Source organism: Gymnoscopelus microlampas, assembly GCF_963454915.1.
Source record: "Gymnoscopelus microlampas genome assembly, chromosome: 3".
NCBI lineage: Eukaryota > Metazoa > Chordata > Actinopteri > Myctophiformes > Myctophidae > Gymnoscopelus > Gymnoscopelus microlampas.
In genome coordinates, this window is record NC_139940.1 from 24,628,468 (window position 1) to 24,634,483 (window position 6,016).

The window sequence follows — 6,016 nt, forward strand, 5'->3', positions numbered from 1 at the left end:
AACACAAAGAAGAGTACATTTCTGAGCTTCTTTGACTCAATGATGCCACCTAGTGACTGGACAGTCATGTACATACACACCTCTGTATGCCTGCTGCCCGCTCACAGCACTGAGGCTACCCTAGTGCACAGCACCCTTCATTGTTCAGAACACTAATTCAGTCCAATAGCTCCTGCTGATAATTTCCAACAGCTGGCAGCATGCCATGGCCGGAAGCCGTAGCATGCCTGTCGTATCCATGCGCCACCGTGGGAGAGCAGCAAGAAAGTAGTGCCATATTTGTCCTAGTATGTCATCTGCTTAATACGCCTGATTGGCTCTCACACCGCAGCCTCCTAATTAATATGCAGTGGCCCCTCGCCCCGCCTTCCTCTGCCGTCCCCTAAGACAAAAGCCTATTGTACAGGCACCTCCTGTTTTAATTACACTCAAAAGGCAGCCGTGTGTGTGTGTGTGTGTGTGTGTGTGTGTGTGTGTGTGTGTGTGTGTGTGTGTGTGTGTGTGTGTGTGTGTGTGTGTGTGTGTGTGCGTGTGTGTGCGTGTGTGTGTGTGTGTGTGTGTGTGTGTGTGTGTGTGTGTGTGTGTGTGTGTGCATGTGTGTGCGTGCGTGCGTGCGTGTGTGCGTGTGTATGCGTAAAAGCATTGGAGTATTTGTAATATGAGCGATGACCATGTGTAAATGACGTGTGTGTGTATGTGTTTTGTGTGAGTGTATATTTTAATACTATATGCAAGTGCATGGTACAGTATGTCCACCAGGGGAAACATAAAACAACTAGATTCACCGTTAGACCATGGCAGTGTATGCCATCTTGAACATATGTTACAGAGAGAAATAGGGTGGGGGTAGAGAGATTAAGTGTGTGTGTGTGTGTGTGTGTGTGTGTGTGTGTGTGTGTGTGTGTGTGTGTGTGTGTGTGTGTGTGTGTGTGTGTGTGTGTGTGTGTGTGTGTGTGTGTGTGTGTGTGTGTGTGTGTGTGTGTGTGTGTGTGTGTGTGTGTGTGTGTGTGGCCCAACCCCACGGAAAAGTGCTGTTGCTTGTTGCCTTTATGCAAATTGGCATCCGATAAAAGTTTTTGGAAAGCCACAAAGACGGTTTGTGATGAGAGCACTGAGGAGAATAGGAAAGGTTAGGAAGGGTTATGGGGAATAGACAGGGACAAAATTCCCATCAGGGACCCTAGTGCCATCACGTCGCATTCCCCTCTTTCTCCACTGCTCCCTTTCTCTTTTTCTCTCCCTTCATCCCTCTCGTCCTCACATCCATGACCCGGTTATTAATTTGGTTGAGATTAGTGGCTTGTTAATTAACCCCCCTCATCTTTTCCTTCTCTTCCTCTCTCATAGTCCTGCCATCTAAACTCTTTCCTGTCTCCTCTTTCGATTGTATCATTTTCTTTCTTTTTCTTTTTCAGTCTTTTGATCAGTTTTCTAAGCTTTTTTTTCACTGATGTGAATGGAAAGTAATGAGGATGTGTGAGGGCAACAAGAGAACAGAGGTAGGGGTCCTCCTTAGATTCCCCTCAGGGTCTATTGAAAAGCATGGACGAGGACATGAATACTTCTATGAATTAATCACTTCATCCAGCATGCAAAAGTCTAATACTGGATTGTGTATTATTGCTTCTTTGACATGCTAAATACAAACTCAAAAATGGTTTGGGGACATTGAAGTCCTTATGCTGGGCATGTATTTAGGCTTAGAAAAGTATTTGACGTATTCGCGGTCATAATCGTATCAGCTGATTATATACAGTACATAGGTCTTCATGCAGATGATCATTGTTAGTGGTATAGGGTCTAATTTTCAGCATAATACCCTGAATTCCAGTTCAATAGAAATCTAAGTGGAAACTGGCTCGTACTTCAAAACTCTCCATCACAGGCTTTGAGGAGGAGAATGCCACATAGGCCTAAAAGCTACAGGGAAGGCTGTAGTGCTCAGTATTTCAACAAACATGATCGTTTCAGTGTACATTCTTCAGGTATCCATTGTTTTCTGTTTGCCCAGACAATTCTTACATCTCTGCCAGTGTGAATTCCTAAAGACCAGAGGAAGAGTGTGCAAGCATTTGTGCGCGCTTGCATTTGCTAAACTTTTGTGCACTTACTTAAGTCCATGGGGGGGGGGGCATGGGAGGGAAAGCCATGTTCCTGCTTCTGATATCCTCCTCTGGTCATTCATTTTTATGTTTTATCCCTTCTGCCCAGACTGAATTAAATACATACATTTATTTTTGGGAAATGTAGACTGTCTGCTATTTATATTTCATAATATCAGAATTTAATTTAATAAAATGTATGTTAACGACATTAATCCTGGTGTCCTTGTTTTGGGCCAATGTGTCAAAATGTGTCAGCAGTTGTCAACATTTGTCAATAATTTACATTAAAAAGCGAAAATAACAGATCTAAAATAGCAGAAAATAGCAGATCTACAATCACAAGTGTGGTGACACGATGACGCTGAGTGCGTGAGAAAAGAATGTTCAGTTTGAGGAGATCCATGGTTGAGCACTTCCCTTTTGCACATACTCCTAGTTAGCCTAGCGTGCATGACCTTCAAGCACCTCCCTGCCATTAGCGGTGGTGATTCGGCCCCCGGTGAGGCCCTGCTGTGCCACATGCTCACTCAATGGGACCACTCAATTAACAGGCCATGAAGCCTCGACCTCTCTCAACTTGCACCGGCCCCCCTTCTCCAGGTCACACTCCCCCACAATGCCTCAGGCTCCGAGGCATGCATGAGGATGTGGCTGAAGGAGAGGTGGAGAGAGGAGGGAATGATGGTAGCAAGGGAGAGAGGCCGAGGGCATGAGGGGGCCGGTCAGTCTTTTGTGCTCCGATGGTGTCCAGCTTGCCCTTCGTTTCTTTCATAAGGAGTGTGCAATAAATGCCTTTGTTGGTTTTTCCCTCTCGTAATGCGTCCAGTGGGAGGTCTTCTTAGTGCCCACGGTGCTATAGCCAAAGGACCTCGCAGGAACTTTGGGATTAGAGGGCTGTTCAACCCCTTCATATCACAATGGTCATTCAGCCAAAGGATGAATATGATTTCTCCCAGATTATTGTATTTGTGAAGAGCATGTTCTCCCTTTAGATTGCTATATGAGTTGAGCCATGTTCTCTAAAGTTGAACTCAAGACCCAGTATGCAGCTTGAGAGATGCAAAGAGATGTGTGAGTAAGCTGCAGTATTAATGAAATTCCTTGCAGCGAATCAAGGCAATTAAAGTAAAATAAACTGTAGTCTGAAGTAAGTGGAAGATTCAGATTAAGATCATTCAGAAAGTCAGGGTCACAAAATTGGTTGTGACAGTTGTTATTTTTGTGAGTACAAACATGTGTACCCACATGTGTCCTGAGCGAGAGCAAGTGGTTGCCTGTCTGCCGTCTTCACCCAGTTAGCAAAGTAAAACTTCATAGTGAATCAAGCAGTGAATAATATCAAGCTGAACTCTCAGTGTGCAAGCAAATTCAAATGCTTACAGTTTTCCTTTAGCAATGTGAGACTAATTTGGGATGCCGTTCATTTGTGTTAATGACCATATCTCACATGTTTAGCTCTGGCTATCATTTTCCAAAGTATATATCATGGTTTATTTCATTTTTGAGGAAGCCATTTCATTCCGTTCATTTCAATTCAGTATGAAAATCAACTTGCAGAGACTTGAAACCTGCTTGAGATTTATTTATTTTAATTGTATTATTATTTGCATGATTGTTGTATTTTTATCCATTTGAAAGAGTTGATTGATTTGAAATGTTTAGCTGAAAAAAGGGGGAATGGGATTTAAGAATAAAATTCAAGTGTCCATTACTTATAAACCACAAAATAAGTTCAGTAATGTTTTAATGAATTCAAATGTAAACAAATGTCAAGTCTAATATATATATAAAACCAATCACGAGGATATGGTCTACTCTATATTATTCATATATGATATACTGTATGGCATGATAGAATGTATTTGTGCTTTATGATCCTTTAAGTCAATATATAGGTTGTCTCAGTCTGGACACATGGATTTAATGAAAATTACATCTGTTGAGAGTGTGAATTTATTACGTTTCCGTTTTAATTGACAGGAGGCAAGGGACAGGTGTTGAGTTCTTTGCTGTCACACATACTCTAGGCCCTGGTGGTGAAAGACGGCGACAAGAGTGAGGCGAACATTTGTGAAGTGAAATGAACACTGCTGCTACTTTTGTTGATTTGGCATTCACATGGCTCGCCATTTTTGAGGGAGGAAATTCAAGTGAAGCACTCCGAAGTACTTGTGGAGCACCAAAGGCAATTTCCCCTCAGTCAAGTGGCTAAAACCCTCTCCAGCTGAACAACTTCCTGCGTTTAGTCAGCAACCCCCACCGACAGCACTGCTTCATCATCAGCCTGCTTAGCTCGTGTCAGACACGACCACACAACAGGCCACCGCTCTCTCCAGAATGAGAACAGGTCTACTGATTTGGAATTATATATATATTTTTAAATCTGTTTGAAAATTACAGCCTCAGTCAAATGATAAGTCTAGTGCTTGGCTTCAATTTTGAAAACATACAACTAAAATACAAATTAAAACTTCCATCCCATAGGTTGCTATTAAAGTTGATCATAGGGCTTTTTCTAAATTATGCATCTTTGAAGATAGCAGTATCTGGGTGTATTCAAAGTAACAAATTATAGAATAATATAAATAAATTGTTATTATCCTTTTCTGTGGAGCTGGGAAAGAGTCAACCCAAAACTAGTCTTGTGTAGCCAGACAACTATTCCACAATCTCCGAAAACTATATAGAGTCTGGAACTACACCTCCCGAAAGCAGAGAAAGGAAGCTGTCATCTGTTTCTCATTTCTGTTCACGAAAATATATTTGAATATCTTTACATTTCTACATTTTATTTTAGAATTTCCATTTCTGATAAGCAGCTAGGCAATATAGGCTTAGATTATTTTGATTTATATTAGGACAAATTTGTGTGACTGTAAAGACGAAACGGAAGCAGGGAGAAGGCGTCACATCCGTTTTATCCCTGGTACATTTTCAGAGCTTCCGTGCTCCAGACTGTATGATGGAAGCATTTGAAAATTGTGGGAGGCAACAGTCTGGCTCGCGAGACTAAACCAAAACCAGAGCAAAATGGAATGCTATGACCCTAAATAGAGATGACGTGATAGAATGTGACAGTATACCTGAGCACTGTGACTGATCCAAAACTGACAAAGCTCTGACTACAGACTCGGTGAACACAGCCTCGCTATGAGAAAGGCCGCCACAAGCAGACCTGGCTCCCAAGAGTAGACATAAATGTCCACTGCACACAAAATGTGGTGGAAACCGAGCTACATTTTCTAACCTGGCCTGCACACTATACCAAGACATCAGAGATACAGATTGCAAACACCCAAAGAGAGTTTGAAAACATGACCAATGACAAAAAACTCCCATATCTGCTGGGTGATGGATATTGCTGGTGTGTTTCATATTGTTGTACTTCATTGTGAAGTACAACAATGTGGAACACAGCAGCAATATGAGCTGACAGGAGAAGGATGTCCAATGGAGAACAACCACCTTAACTACTAATTAGTAGGCCTATGTGTATTCCAGCACTATCTGTATCGAGCTGACCTCGGACATTGAACTATTTGAAAAAAACATCTTGAAAATTGCTGTGATTTGTCCCAAAAAGTTGTATATAGAGGGAATGCAAAATCCTGAATCCAGTTTTTTATTTGACACTTTGCTTTGGCAATGTAAACATATATTTTCTCATGCTAATTCGAAGAGTTGTAGGTGTATGTTCAGTATATATACAATAAACAGATGAAAAAATGTATACAGTCATAGATTGTCGCTGCATCTCATTTAGCAGACATGCTACCACAGGGCAGCAGCATGCTGTCTGACAAAAACCCTGACAAAGTGGCCTTCATAGTACATTTTGAAAGCCAAACATCTTTCTAACCCTTCAATCAAGGTGACGTTGTCACTAGTTGAGCAATCAGTTTCAATGGAGT